The 16,299-nt window shown below is 45.6% G+C and overlaps 1 protein-coding gene across 9 annotated transcripts in view; it reads left to right on the forward strand.

Annotated features, from left to right (window-relative positions):
- Positions 1 to 16,299, forward strand: part of LOC121590696 (broad-complex core protein) — a 114,518-nt gene that overhangs the window by 46,607 nt on the left and 51,612 nt on the right. For all 9 annotated transcript variants that reach the window (XR_006004469.1, XM_041910583.1, XM_041910591.1 and 6 more), the window contains one exon: positions 11,162 to 11,214. The gene's annotated coding sequence lies outside the window, so the exon portion shown is untranslated. The remainder of the gene's footprint in view (positions 1 to 11,161; positions 11,215 to 16,299) is intronic.

A 16,299-nucleotide genomic window follows, 5' to 3' on the forward strand; every position in this document is an offset into this window, starting at 1 on the left:
TAGGAAGCAAACACCACACAGAAGACGGAGGACCTAAACGAGGAGTTTAGGCGTGTGTTGTGGTGATGGTGGTGGTGGTGGTATTCAAGAAGGTAGACACTAAGAAGAAGCAAAACGTGCATTTTCTCGAGAAACCTGATGCTCTCCTTTCCCGATGGGGGTGCGCTCACACAACATCCTTTCGCGAAAGGGACAAGATGGCTAAAGGGACGACGACCGACCAACCGACCGACCGGGTCGTCCCAATCAACTCTCCCTCCCGTCCGTCCGTGTGGATGTTGACGATAAGATGTGAAGGAAGGTGACGGGCGTGGTGCGCTCGCTCTCTTCCTCATCATCATCCTCGCACAACGGGTCGAGCCCTTTCCTCCTCTAAACGCGTCACCTTTTGCTTGAGCAGCAAATGATCGGAGATGTAGGAAGATTTGCTGCTTTCTTTGCCACGCTTTTCTTTCTGCACTTCTCTGTCCTCTTTCTTCTTCTCTCGGATGCTGTTGCTACGTGGCGGCGGCAGCCCGTGCTGCGGAATTTATTTGGGGAAGGTTTCGTCAGTCGTCGTCCTCTGTGGCATTCTACCGTCGCCTTGCAGCTTCCTCCCCGTTCACACGTTGCTGCTTCCTTTCCGGTTCGTCGCTTGTATGATTTTTTTCGCTCTCTCTCTCTCTTCCTGCCCACTCCAGCGCAATCCTCTGGTTTGCTGCTGTGTGTCTGGTGGACGGCGACGACGAATTCTTGACCTACTTATTTGCCGCCACATTACCGTTATGTCTCCCTCTCCCCACGCTTTGCTTTAGGGGTTGTGTTTGCCGTTTGTGGAGGGTGATAGGTAGGATGCTTACATTTCTCCCTGGAACACACGGTTGCGTGTGTGTGTGTGTGTGTGTGTGCGCTTATAAATGCACATGCTGGTTTGGGGAGAACAGAGCAGGGATCCTTGTGTGGTTCGTCCGTTCGATTGTGTTTTAGTGAATTCCGCATTTTGCATCACGCTGTTGTTGAGTGATTTGCAAGATTTGTAGCTACCTTTTTTTATGCACTCTGCTCTTTAATGATGATGATGATGAGAAGGTTTAAGCTTCTTGTTGGTGTCCGTCACTTGTCTAATTGGCAGTAAGGGATAAAACGGTACATTGGTTTTTTTGTTTTATTATTACATTTTGTTGATTTTGTCTTTGTTTGACGATTGACTTTGTTTTGCACGGTTCGGGAGGAGTTGGGCGAAGTTGGAAGGCTTCTTGGTAAGTTTACCAAGCTCCGCAACGTGGAACGAAATGGAAATATTGAGCGTGAAATCTAAAACTAAAGATATTCGATACGGTTTACGACAATTTTTCTTTGGCACAGAGTTTATACTCAATTTTTGTAAGTTCTTGTGTTTACCTAATTGCCCTCCAAAGGCTACTGCTCTCCATACGCTCTAGTCGACAGGAAATTCCCACGCAAAATAGAGCATGGTTTCCGGACGGTTGCTGGATTAAGGCTTTACCATCCTAAGTTCAAACGTACATCAGCAGTTCCTAGAGCAGCTTCCTTAATTTCCACATCCAACACCGTCGACCGGAGGGGGGGGGGGGGGGCGATATTTTCTCACCGACCAACAAAAAGGACCAATTCTCCGCTGCCTTTCCTCTCCCACCACCACCACCACTACCACCCATGTCGATGATATTCTTTTACTCGCCCACCACCCCACCCCACTGTGGTCGTGCCGTGTTAGGTCGGTGTGCCGTAAGGATTTCCGGAAATTGCGGTCTGCCTTTCACAGCTTGCCGTTGCTTACGTTCGCCAGCTGCTGGGGGTGGTGTGGTTGGGTGAAAATCACGTGGCCGTCGCCGTCGTCGTGAGTAGCAGTGGGCAGCGCCTAAAAGCGCAGAGAGAGAGAGAGAGAGTGGGAGACGAGTGTAATGGGAGGGTGTGGGAGCCAAGACGCAAGGTCGTTGGTTTGTTGATGTCGGTGCGAGAGTTTTTGTGCGAAGGGGAGCGAGAAGTGGTCGTGGTGTGTGGTGTGAGGGTCGATGCGTATCGTGTCCATTTTCTCCGCAAGGGCTTCTTCTTCTGCCTGCCCTGTTGCTGCGGGTATGTGTGTCTGTCTGTCTGGTGCTGTGAGTATGTGTGTGTGTGTGTGTGTGTGTGTGCGTGTGTATGGGTGGAGGGTTGGGGAAGGTTCTCTTGTGTCTCTCTGTGGTTTAACCCCAGACCAGCGGCAGACAGACGGATGTGTCCTTTTGCTTGGAATTTTTGGGCTGTGCCGTCGGGCCGCGCGGGTTGGCTGGAGGGACGACGTTGGTGGTGGTGGTGTGTGGGCTTTCTAAGGGTGTGAAGGTCGACCGGCGACGACGACGTGTTGCTTCGACCGAAATTTACAAGCATATCCGGGAAATTGCTTCTCCATCACACCATGACCAATTTACGCACCCTGCGGCGGAAGGATTGTTGTTGCTGCGCTTACAATGCGGAATACAGGGGAGGGGAGTTGCGGTTCAAGATAAAACACCCCTCGCCCTTTGCACCTTTCCACAGCACCGGTAAAGTATTTCGAACGAATTCCTTCCGTGGGAGTTGTTCGACTTCGAGGGGAATATTAGCATTTGCAGCTGAATCTTCATGGAAATTCCGCGTTCCTTTGAATTAGTATAGCTACTGCGTCTCATTTTCCTTTCTTGGACTTGCATCACATTACCATGCACAGACCAAACTGATACATATTAGTTAGTCATTAAGTGCCGTTAGAACAATTGTTTGTAATATGTTTTTTACAGGTCTAAATCAGAAGGAATTTTAAAGGAAATCTTTAAAGCCGTTTCCAAGGTACTTCTTAAAGGTCAAGCCGATTTCTGATATACTCATAACATTGAAAACTAACCCAATGTGGTCCCAGTTAGACGTACACGCTTTGATTTACGTTCACAGAGTGTGCATTTTGCTGTAAAATAACGTTTGAAACTAACTGTGCAATTGAAATATGGAGACTAATGTAAGCTGTTACATTCATGCATTGCTCCATTTGCACAAACGTGTTTGTAGTGTCTGTCTTGTTTCACATTTTCTACCACACAATGTATTTGGCTGAACAGTGCTTCTGTGTTTGTGTGTAATATGCTCCTACGCTTTGAGCACCAATTCATCTTCATCCGGGTTGCTTGATTCACATTACAAAGCCTCGCCTTTTCGAAAAGGCTGTAGCACCGCCAGTGTTCAGTATATTTCCTTTTTTCTCCCTCATCTTAATGCAATTTTCCTGCCTCGTTTCGCTCAGTGTAATTTGCTGCTTTTTTTTGCAAATGGCTCTCTTTCTCTCTCTCGTTATTGCTGCCTTAAGTGGGCTGTAGAAAAGCCCATCGCTTTTGTATAATAAGGGATAGTTTATGATGCCGCCGTAGTGGTGCTTCGCTCTAATGCCAAAAATCGGTTTATATATTTTAAGAAATAGCTCCCCCTTCCTTTCTTCCTTCTTTGCCGTATTTCCTTTCCAGTTAAAATTTGCGGCCAAAATTATAGCCTCTTGCTGCTGCTGCTGCGCCTTCGCCTGTTGTGCTTCGCTGCCAAAGTGGAGGAGGTTTCCGTGAACAATAAAAGAAACGATATAAGAGAATGGCAGTGGCAGCAGAAGCAGCAGCCATATATTCCGCTGTGTTGTGCCGCGTCACCCGCAACAACGGAGGGATGAAGTCTGTGTAAGGATGGATTGCGAATCGGATCCGTCCTTTTGCTCTACGAGGGTTCTCCCTTTTTTTTTTGTATCGAGAGAGCAACATCCGGTAAATTCACGGTCAGCCTCCTAAGCGCCGTGGCAGGGTACGGGGGAAAAGCGAGAGCAGTCAAGACTTTTTTTTATGGTTTTTTTAGTCCAGCTTTTCGTCACGTGGATATAAGAGAGAGAGAAAGAGACACACTAAAACACACACATACAGCGAGAGCAAAAAGACTTGCCCGATTAACTGAGACAGTTTTCCGCTCTATCTCGCTTGCTCGCTCCATTTTCCCTTTCCTATTCCAGTAACGCTCGCGAATAGTTTTCCGCTGGCAAGTTTCGCGCGCGCGAACCCGTCTTTTCTCGTCGGCCATGGTTCGGCGTTTCCTTCGGCATTTCTTCGGTTTTACATTACGATTTATTGCTTCGCGCGCTCTCTCTCTCTCTAAGCCGAAGGAAGGTTATCTGTGCTAGAAGCGATTTATGTTTTTCGTTAATGTATATATAATTTTTTTTTTTTTTTTGGGAAAAGTATTTATTTTGATTTTTTACCAAGAAAAGCAATCGTGAACTAGGAGCCAATTTTCTTTTTTTTTCCCGATTCCCTTTTGCAGTTTAATTTGATGTCAGTTCGAGGTATATCCTTAAAAACAGTAAAAAAATTTAAAAAAAACTCAAAAACAATGCTTATTTTTCCACGGTTGCAGTAGATGTTCGATGTAATAGTTTGAGTGTTATCATATTTTGAATTCTTCCTTCCTCCCCTTGAATCGCACAAAATGCGAACAACAGAAAAACAGATAAAAACGTCTATTCTTCCCTTCCTTTTCTGCTGCCAGTGGGTAGTGTACGTGCGGAGGGATGATTTGAAATACATAATAAACATAAAATAGATCCATTTTTTTCTCCTTCTTTTACCTCCTCCCTACACAAACGCCCATCACGTCCGATCCACCTGTCACTATCCTTATAATCGCTGCCTCTCTTGCCCCCCCCCCCGTACCATCCTTCACCGCCGTAGTTATCTTCTTGCTTCTTCTTCCGCACTCCTAGTCCTATTATAGGTGGGTTAGCACTTTTCCTAAATAGTTCACGCTTAGTTTTTCTCTCTCTCTCTGTTTTCCATCTGTGTTCCACGTTTTTCTCTCTTTGCTCTCTCGCGTTCATTCGCTGGCTCGTTCGCTCCGACAGCAGGCTCCGACCGACGGTTGCTCTCTGTTTACGGTTTGTTTTGCTATAGCTTTCCCGCTTTCCCCTCCTCCACCCCCCCCCCCCCCCGGCTTGGTCGCGCACCAGTTTTGGTGGTTGTGTGCGTACTTTGGGTTGCTTGATCGCGAGGTGCATGGCTGTTTTAGAGGGAAGCATGGAAGAAAAGGCAGCGGATGTGAATGATGCTGCACAGCTAACGGCGAATAGAGAGAACAGGACTACCACACCACCACCCCTATCATTTCCTATCAGCTCCCCCCTCCCCGCGTGGTGTGTATTCTTCCGGCGCGGCAGAGAAGTAGTAACAACACAGTTGATTGATGCTCGCGTCCTTCGCCGTGCGGCGCGAGAGATGGTAGAGGCGCTGTGCGGGTGGAATTTTCTTCCTTAGAATCCTTGGAAACGATCGGCGGAGGAGGATGCTGCTGTTGGTGGATTTTTTAGTACATGTTTAGTATATGTGTGTGTGTGTGTGTGTATGAGAGAGAGAGAGAGAGAGAGAGAGAGAGAAGAGGGTCGTTTGGAAAATCGCCTCGCGGAATGAGATTTTTGCGCTAGTTAGTGCCGCGGCTCGGTCGGTATCGTTTTTATTTTATTCCTGGGTTTTCTTTTCTTATTTTGCATCCCGCCCTTTTTGCGCGCACACTGCGTGTGTGTGGGTGCGGTGGAGGGTGTATTTTTGTTTCACTTGTCGCTGTGTGTAGTGCTTGGCGGGATTTTTTTTTTTGTTCGCTTCTGGTTTCGTTCGTCTCTCCTCTCCTCCGTTCGTTGCCATTACTGATGTTGTAAAATTTTTAGCTCCCTATTTCCTAATGCTCTAGGCATCCCTCCCCTCCCTTCCTCACCCCCCCCCCCCCTGCACTTTCCCCTACTCTCCCGCATTGGAAGTTGCTGCTGTGCCCAATTTTTGAGCGGCAGCAGCAGCAGCAGTGGGCAGGAGTGGGTTTAGTTGCTCCTTTACTTCTTGTGCTCGCTCGCCTCTATCCTTATGCGCCTACTCCCCTCCCACGCTCCCTTACCCCTCCCGCTCCCGTACGGGCCGCGCCACCACGACGATGAATGTCTTCGTTTCGCAACCGGGGGCGCGCGCCGCGTGTTGGTGGCATACGCGATTAGTTTGCGTGAGTTTTTCTATATACCCTCGCTTGTCTATGTATGTGTCCTGTGGAGGGGTTGCCTGTAGTCTTTTTTTTTTTTTGCTTGTTGTTGAAAAATGGTACAATGTGGTTGTAAAGAATGCTGTAAAAGTGGGTGGATAGAGTGGGTGGTAGGGATTTGCCGATGGAGTTGGAGGTTTAGATTGAAGTTTTTATTTCGTCCTTTTTCTATCACACGGTGGGGGGGGGGCGCCCCGGCAATGTAGTGAATCGTGCATTGGTGTATGGCTTTAGGGGGTGGCGGGAGGAGTGGAGCGGGTGCTTGGGAGGCTGTGGGAGAATATAATGCCGCGAATGGTGCGATTTTTTTGGGGTCTCCTTTATGGCTCTATGTTTTTTACAAAATTACTTTGTATTATATTGCGCAAAATGGGCTTTATCTCTCTGTCGCCCACTGTCTCTCTCTCTTTCTGTTGCATAAATGCTTTATGATGATAGTGTGCACGAAAGGGGGGGTTTACACGAACGAAGTAATAGGATCTCGGGCTGGTGGGGAGAGGATGCTGTGGACGGTGGTGTATTGCCGGGGATAGGGGGAAGTTATAAAAGTGTTGGTTGAAGGTAGTGGTAAAGAGGGTGCGGAGATCGTAATAGAAGAGTCAGTGGTGTGTGTGTCTGTGTGGTTGCGCTATTTTAGAGCGGGAACAGTGGTTGAGTAGTTTGGACCGGGGGGAGGAAGCCGAGAGGCATAGTCAGGAGTGTAGGAGAGATGCGACATTAGTGCGGAGGATAAGAAAATGGTAAGGAATTATATCGCAAAAAAAAAGCGACCAAAGGCAAGGCTAGGGAGGTGGTAGACGAAGATGAAGCATCTTAAATAAAAAGGAAGTGGTCGGGGGCGCGGGCGGAACGGGCAGAGAGGGAGGGAAAGGGAGAGAAGGGGACGATGGTTGTAAAATCCATCGTTTTACAATTACACTTAACATTCACGACGCAGCGAAACCGTTCCGTGAGCTTCGCCCGCTGCTACACTTTATTTCGCAGATACTGCAGTAGGCCCTCATTTTATTACTATTTTTACGTTTTATGTTTCCCGCTGCGTGGGGCGGCGGACGAAAAGACGGCAGCGCGGTTCTCGGTATTATCCTTGCGCAAATTTTACCCATTTCGGGATCGAGGGAAAGGAGCACTGGGCGAAAACCCGCGGGGACGCAGGAGAACGATAGGAAAAAAGCGATAAAAAATAAAATATCGTGCCGAGAGGAGACCGGGGAGGAGGTAGCTAAAGCTTCGACATGGTGTGTGGTATGCTTACGAGTTTTATGCAGCAAACGCCGAATTGTGTATGAAATTTTACTCCACCCTTGGGTGTGTATATTAGTGTAGCTTTTGACTAATGTTTTCGATAAACCCGACAAATCGTATTGTAATTATTCCTGATCAGTACTGGTTGTTATCGGTGCGTCTTAATAATGGTTTTATAAGTCTGTTCAGCTTTGTGGTAACATTAGAAAAGATAACATAATTTTAAAACTATTGCACCAAATGAAAAAATAAAAAAAACAGTTGATATGGTGTATAATGGCGCACAGTGTGAGGACGGGATGGAAAATGAGCGACCGTTTTGATGAGAGTCTTTTTGATCATTTCCAGCTAGACTATGCTCTCTCGCTCACCAAGACGACATAAATACATTCGTATTAGTCTGTTGTTACATCGTCTTAGTTTTTTTTTCTCGAAAGTGGAGTTTGATAGTTTTTGTTCTCCTTTTTCATTTTGTCAATCCTCTCGTCTCTCGCTGGTGGTGCGGTAGCGGTCTTCGAATTGCTTCGAATTGCTCTCTGTGTTTGCCAACTAGCTTATGAGGGAAATTGACATTCTCAATTATAGTTGCTGTTGGGATAGCTGCGAGAAGAAAAAAAAACTTTGTCTAGATGGAATGATAACGTAAATGTATATATTTTCTGTGTTCAGCATGGTTTCACTTCAGTGTGGCCTTGCTAATTTTTACTAAGTAGACGGCAATTAAATTTTTAATAAGTAGACGGCAATAGTTATTTCCGAATTCTAAGAAAAAAATATCATTTTTTAACCTTTAATTAAATAATATATTACAAAAAAAAAACAACATAAATGCACTACTATACAAATCCTTCCCCGACTCGCCAAATTACGCGCACTGGCTCACTCTATTCCAGATTCAACCTACCTTTATATCCATGTGCTAACTAGTGACCTCTACTATTTTGTGATTGAATTCATTCTGTAACTCACTAGTCGGAGTGAGTTACAATAAAAGTGTACAGCAAAAGAGCCAAAAGAGTTGTAGAAATCTCTTTGTGCTGAGTGTGAAGTCCATATCTTTGCTTACAATTTGAAGCACACTCATTATTTTACTACGAATAATGACACTTTTATAACAAAGTGAACTGAATGATACGAGTTAAGTGAGTATATAGGTGTATGGATCCCTAACGATCGAATGTTCTCATGTTTGCCTCTTGTGATATTTGTACAATACAAGTTTTCAAAATACATGGGTTGAAAATGTTCATCAATTAAAAAAAAAAATAATTTCAATAAATTAATATTAACGACACACTCACTGACTTACACTACATTAGCAATTGGTAACGCTGTTGTATTTCCGAATTGAGTTAGTTTGGTTACGAACTACTATTAACAGTGTACGGTCGAGTAGAATTGTACATGTTCAACCTTACGCTTCTGGCTAGAAACGAAATTTAAAAACAAAGCAAAAGCGTCATTGCGCGATAAGCAAAAGTAAAAATAAAAGCTGATTAGAGCGGGATCGATAAGGACGCAGAAAAGCGTTCCAAGGAGTGGAAGGTGGATAAGGGGTGGTAATAAAAAAAAAAAAAACGCTCACATCAAGTACCCTTTCCAATACCATTACACAATGGCGCAGAGTTCGGTGTCGCGTCTTGCTGCGATTTGTGTTCTCTTGTCCCCCCCTATCCCATCCCTCCCAGCATCTAATATCAACATTTTACTTCGGCTCTTATAGTTGTGTGTAGTAAAGGCATAGTTAAATATGTGTATGTGTGCGCGTGTACTTGTGTATATGTACTGTAAGAGCTAGCCTATTCCCCTTCTCATCGCTCCCTGCAGTTGCACCCACTGCCACTGTCGCTGGTTTTTTGAAAGGAAATCATATTCGTGTGCTCTACTACTACTCTTCTGTTTTTATTCGCCTGGTAAACTCATCCCTTTTTTCCCTTGCCAGCTCAGCGCGCACTGCCATGGTGTGTTGTTAGCTAAAACTGCACTGTATGTATGTGTTATTCCGCCACAGCTCGCAGCAGCTCATCTTCTCGCTGCTCTTCCTAATATTATCCTGGGCTTCTCCGGCCCACAGCCGAAGCGTTCATGTGCGTGCTCACAAATTTTATGGGGGTAAATTTTTAATCTTTTCCATTTTCCGACACAAACTGCGAAGCTTAGAGTGGTGTGTGTGTGTGTGCGCGTTTGGAGGTAGAGGTTTGGCACCGCCACACCGCGCAGCCAACCCCCTTTACAGACAGGGCCTGAGGGGAAAGGGGGCAATGGGAAGAGTGAAAATTGCAAAGTCGGTTACTTAGCTCCGGCAGTAATTGACGAAGGATGCGAAGGAAGCTAGAGAGTGTACACACTGTGTTTGTGTGTGCTTGTGTGTCGCTGTGTATGTACTGAAGGCAAGTGGGAAACAGACAAAACTGTAAAATGTGCCAGCATCCTGCGAAAAGCTCGAGAAAAACCAAGCAACAAAAAAAGAGCCATAGGGGGGTGAAACAGCACCGCCAACTCGCTCGCGAAAGGAGGCAATGAAGCCAAGAAAGTACGAAGAAATAAATCGCGCGCCTCCATCACCTCGCTCCTCGGGGTAGCCGCTTTCCGCTGCTGCTGGCTTCACCAATTGTACACACATACATACACACACAGCACAAATCGTTCGGTGTCCTGTTTAAGAATCCTTTTTTTTCTATATTTTCCCCTATTACACCGTTCCTTCCGTGCACCACAACCGAGCAGCTCTCCTCATCTTGCTCATGCTCGTCATTGATGTGCCGCATAACAAGGGGAGTGGGAATGGGGGGCAGCATTAGTGGCTGGGGACGGAGGAAGCGCACAGTGGTTTAGTCGGGCGGGGGAGGATGGTAGTTTCGGAAAATGTTCGATTTCTTTGTAGCTCAGTTCTTTTTTTTGTGCCGTTTTAGCTCTTCGTCTTAAGTTTGGTTTTGGCTGCAAAACTTAATGTATTCATATTTGGTATAATATTACATGGATGATGGCTAGAGAAGAAGAGATGCCGGATCTATCTCTCTGTCTCTCTTTCACACTCTCACACACATACACAGCACACATTCCCGGTGCAACCCCCGGATAGAGGGGGTTGGGGAGGTTGCTTGCTTAGCCCTCTCCGTCTTTATCTTTTCCGAACGAATGGTGAAGCGAGTTTTCCAATCTACCTCCCCCCCCCCCCCATCCCTTTGCCAGAGTGCAGATTTTTTACGCCATAGCCCACACCCGAGCATAGGCTACTGCTGCTGCTGCTGCGCCTGCCAACCGAATGCATTGTAAATAATTAAAATTTATAACCCCAATACACACGACGACGACGACGACGACGCTGGTTGGCTCGGCGAGCGAAAGAGATAGTGTTTCGGGACGATAAGCAGCGAGAGAGCGAGCGAAAGAGACTGATGGCTGCTGTGTTTTTTAAAACCAAGACAACCATGACGATAACAAAGGCGGGGGGCGGGAGGGGGGTGGGGGGAATAGTATCGATCGGTAAAAAATTTATAGCATCTTTTTGAAGATTTCTTCTCCCGTCGCGCTGGCTGCTGTTTGCCTTTCCTCTTTGCGTCTTTGGCCCCGTTCAGTTTTGCTTATTTTGGTCCCTGGATCTTTGGGCTTCTTTACATTGTCATAAGTGTGTGTGTGTGTGTGCACGCTCAGTCGATGGCGGGAGGGCACGAACCCGAAACTAAATGCTGACTACAGCGCGTTTTACAGCGCTATCGGTCGTTCGCGTCGGGCCTGGCGGAGGATGATCGGGAGGCAATAGAGAAGGGTGATGTACTGATGTACAATGTAAGTTAGGTTCAATTTCATAACATGTAACTAATTTTTGTGTTTTATTTTCTATTCCTTTTTTTGACAGCAAACTCTTGATGTCTTAATACTTGATGTTTCTTGCAGATTATTAACGCTTTGGTAAGTAATATTGTAGTGCATAACTAAATGCTGTTTGTTGAGTAACCTCTCTTGGTATTACATATGCTATGAGAATGATCTCAATAGGGATATATTTATTTGATTTATCCCCAACAGAACGAAATGACTGTTATTTAGTGTCTATAAATGCCAGAGACTAGGTTACAAAATCATTGACGTTTGAATTAATTACATATTATCATAACGACAGTGCTTATGCATATTCTTCATTATAATTATAAAGCTTGGGGCTTGATGTTCCTTCTTTGCTGGTTTTCATTTCCATCAGCAATGCCACATGTCAAACCTACTTCTGATCAATGAAATCGGCCGAAAGAAAGTGAAAATTAATTGCAACTGTGTGCAAGTGTGGCCACGTCTTTGCTCTACTTGGCCCAAGATTAGAAACGTGGCACAGTTTAATCATGCACCGTGTCTTGCAGGGTGCGCACACATGCAAAGCGTACCGACGGTGTAGTACTACTGTACACTGGTGGTGCAGTAGTGTACGTGTCGACGTGACAGTGTGATAGGCACCATCCGCTGCCGTGGCCGCCGTCACCCCCAAAATAGTAATAGTACTATCGGGACCACATCGGGACCAAATAGCGCGAACGCACACACTCACCGAATGGCCACACACCATTCGCTAAACTTGTGCAACAGCAAAGACATGTGCTTCCGCTTCTAATCTCACTCGTCCGGGGTTGTTTCTTTGCAAGTTTGCAAAGCTTGCTTCTTTCTGCGAGAACGAACTCATGACGTGGGTTGACCTTGGACGCAAACATTTCACATGTGTTGCTGCTACTGCTGCTGCTGTTGCACACCTCCCCCAACCACAACAGTCGAGGAGGATTTTTTGTTAGCCTCTTTCTAAGCACCCGGGACAGTTAGCGGCGCTGCTCTGCTCGGTGTGTGCGTGTGCATCGGTTTTTCGCAACAAGTTTTGTTACCAAGCGGATGTGCGAATAAGTACACCTAAAATCAAAACTAAAAGTTTTGGAGTTTGCAAAAATGGAACAAAAAAAGCGATACCAAACGTAATTGCGTTATTGTGTTGTTATGCATTGAAGAATAAAATTACTTTTCACTTGTAGCGGGAAAGAAATTGTTTGCTACGTTAACACGGCGGTTTGATTTCAAGTTTAGCAACACTAGTTACTTAAGGTCATGTGGCATGTGTTTCTTTTTATTCACAATGCCGCCGGTGCGTTATGTTATCAACACCAGCAAATGATGCTTCGATTCGCGCGCTCCCTCTTTTTTAACCCATGCAGTTCCTACTTCTCATTGGATTTTTCATTTTCTTTTTGCTGATAAGATTTGCAATTTTTTTATAAGCTAACGATTAAGCGATTAAGCTAACGTTTGGTTTCATGTGCGTTTCTGTCCTCTGATAGTGGTTGCGCGCGGGTTGCCATTTTTTGGATGAGATCCAATCATCATTAGTATGGTTCAGCTATGATTAGTCGAGGAGGAAGGAAAATCAAAACAATCTTCATTTTGACATACGTTTGTTGCATGTCTTTCGTTTTTGATAGTGGATGTTCTGGACTCTTCTGTACATAAACAAGTTTTTTTTGCGTATTTATGAAGTATTACATGTAAACAATAGTATTAAACCTAACTTATTGACTATCACTAATTAGCTGTACGATAATTTGAATAACAAGAAATGGATCATTTGCTGAGAAGTTAGTGTGTCCATTAGAATCAGAATATGAGGTTTTGAGGTTTTGCATTGAAAAGAATCTTGTTTGTTTATCGTATCGTTTAAACCCCATTTAAATCGTCTACTTCCTCGTGACTGTCGCACAGTACCATGCCAAGCATTGCGACTTGTGCACCGTAGGTCGTGGTATCGAATCTCTTTACAAAGTAACACACAGTTGCATTAAATTGTTATTAAAATGCGCTTTTCAAAACCTCTGGATTTCGTGACATAACAAGCAAAAAATAAAAAAAAAATAATCCGGGCTAACAACAAGGGTTTTGCTGCTGTTGTGTTGTCTACCGTCATGTGTCTACCTTTGATTTATCAAACCCCAGGAATTATAACATACTTTAGAGATGGTGACTAATATCATACTCGTTGTGGTGTTTTCGATTCCGTCTCTTCCAATCAAATAACTGTTCTATATTTTTTAACTTTCCCGCTCCTGACAACTTCGTCTGTATCCAGCGCGACCGTTTGCTCAAAATGTTTCCCCTTGTCAAAGTTGCTGCCAAAATGATAAAAGCGTGCCTCTTTCGTTCTGTGTCTCCATGTGTTTTCTACACCCGTTCCCCTTTCTTTTCCCCCTCATGTCACTGATGCCGTAGCCTTTTTACTATAATACAGCATGCTGCCCCGGGAATACGTGTGCCTGTCGTACGTACTCGAGTCATTAGAAGAGGTTACCGCGCATACATCATTGAATCCAGTAAAGGCGAGGAGCAGGGCATGGTTGAAGAAAGGTAGGGTTCTTTAGAGGGTATCAAATAATGCCAAAAAACTCCTCCAAAAAGCCGTCCCTATGGTGCTTGTGCATGTGGCTCCATGCTCGCGCGCATGTTTAGTTTAGTTCACTTAGCGCGGCTCCACAGCGTACGAGTGTGTGTGGGTGGCTGGCTGGGTACAAAGCTCCACCGTATGGCTTCTTGTGATCTTTTCCTTCGCAGCCTCGCTCACTCTGCTACGCATACCGCATCATGCGTTCGTGTGATTTTTTCAGCCCCAATCATCCATCCATCTTTGCGGTAGCGGTGCGACGGTGCACACATGTTGAGGTGCAGGGGAGGGGCGAGGTGGTAGCAGTTTTCCTTTTTTTTTTTAGTACCAAAAGGGTGCCCTTTTTCGCGAGATATTACAGCAATTTTATTGCCATATCAAACATAACGGTGCGCGGGAGTGAAGCATTAGAAAAAAGGCAAGAACATGCCCCCTGCTCCCTTCCCTTGCACACTCTCACGCAGCATACATACTAGTCGAAGAGTAGGGGGGAAGGGAACGGATGCGATGGAAAGGGGAGAGGGTTGGGAAGGTGCAGGAACACTTACTTTCCGCTAGCGAGAGCGCGCGCGTACACACGTTTGGTGTGTGCGGTGTGGAAAGTCGCCGCATAGAGCAACTCAACAAAAAAAAGCAAAAAAGAAAAACTGAGCGAAATAATAATAATAAAAATACAAAATGGTCCTGAGTATATATACTCCATCACAAACACACAACACACACGTTCAGAACCCCTAGCGATGGAAAGCCGCGCTTTGCTTGTGTTTTTACAAGCGCACGATGGGGGTTTAAGGGGGCGAGCGATAACGGGGAGAGTGTGTGTGGCCGTTCCTTCGTAATATCATCACACCCTTGGGTGGGCTTTCGTGCCTTCATTCCACTTGCGCGGAAGGGGGGGGGGGGTGGGCTGGGCAAGAAATATAAAACTGCTATATTGCTGCCGCGCGCGCCTAGTATGGCTTAGAAGCCTCATAACGTAAATGCAGCATCAGCGTCAAACGCTAATGTTGTGACGAGAGTGAGAGAGGGAGAGAGAGAGCGCGCGAGAAGGAGAAAGAGGGAGGCAAGAACCCGGGGCCCGAGGAAAAGCGGCCGCATGTGATGGTGGGTCTGCATTGGTGCGCTGTTTTGTTTTTGTTTTTTTTTGTTGAACCCGGGGAGAGTTATTTGCTGCCCCGGTGAAAAATTTATTCCCTGGAAAAATATTAAAATGTAGGTAAAGCGGCAAATCATGCCCACACATATACGACCACTCCATGTGTGTCTGTGTGTGTGCGTGTGTGTGTGCTTGTTGGGTATCATCATGCGACCCGTGATCCAAGCAACCTTGCCGTTTTGTTGATCTGCCCATAACTCATGGCCTGGACACTGACATCCAGCCTGCTGCTCCTGCCCTATTGCACTACTAACTGGGCGAGTTCCTCGCCGTCCGGGTTTCTATGCTTTTATGTGATCTCGTTTTTTTTTATGTCCACACCCCCAGGACAAAGTATTAAAAAAATCATTATAAAATAAAATGAAAATGACAATACTGAAGGACGGTTGTGGTACTTTGTAAAGGAAAATCAGCAGGAAATAGTAGTATTGGAAAGAAGAAAAAAAAAAACTTTCACATCTGAACGAATATTGGAGGCTTCCAATTCCTGGGAAAAGCCGAACCGACCAAGCATCATAACACTGGCGAAGGTGTCAAGGCAGCTCAGAAAGCAAAAAAAAAAAGACGACTTGCCGTACTGTGCAGGAAAAAGGACAAACACTGAACAGCGGGTAAAGGGAAGAAAATGAAACAAAACAAGAAGCCATACGGACGGGGAAAAGCAAACGGAAATGCCTGCAGCATTCTCTTAACTGCTACCATTTACTACTATTTCTCTACCATCACTACTCCACTACCCCGATCCCCCCGTATCGATGCTCGCCGTTACTGGCGCACTACCACTATCGCAGTATATGTTTTTTTTTTATTGCTATGCGCTATCCTAAAACGCTACCACCCACACGGCGGCGCACCCCACCAAAACTAAAACGCCTAGCATCATCCAATCTGCTAGTGATGTAGCAAAACTGGGAAGAAGAAGAAGAAAAAAAGAAAAGGTCGTCCTATTCCTTTCCGAGCGCGCAATTCGTTTCTAGTTCATCGAATGGAAGGGAAACAAATTGCTAGTAGCTTCTAAGGAAAAGTGTGCGAAGGCAAGAGAGTAATAGAGAGAGAGAGAGAGAGAGAGAGAGAGAGAGAGAGAGAGAGAGAGAGAGAGAGCTAGAAAGAAAGAGAGAGAACGCACGAGCGACAAGCTAAAACAAGTTAGACGTAATGGTGTAGCAGCGACGGGTGCGACAATGCGGAGAAGGAGGCTGGCATGGTGTGGTGGGCAATGCAACACAAAAACCATTACATGGTGGGGTAGGTGGAAGGGAGAGACAGAAGGGGGGGGGGATCACGATGGGGGGAAACTGTAAAAAAGCTTCCTTTTTATGTATCGAACATATATAAAAGTGGAACATAAAAAATCGCTGAGAAAATAACAATTTCTGTAGTCACCTTCTACCCGCGATGGGGGCGCCCTGCCTTGGATGCTGTAAAACTTCAACGAGGT

Source organism: Anopheles merus, chromosome 2R, assembly GCF_017562075.2.
Source record: "Anopheles merus strain MAF chromosome 2R, AmerM5.1, whole genome shotgun sequence".
Taxonomy (NCBI): domain Eukaryota; kingdom Metazoa; phylum Arthropoda; class Insecta; order Diptera; family Culicidae; genus Anopheles; species Anopheles merus.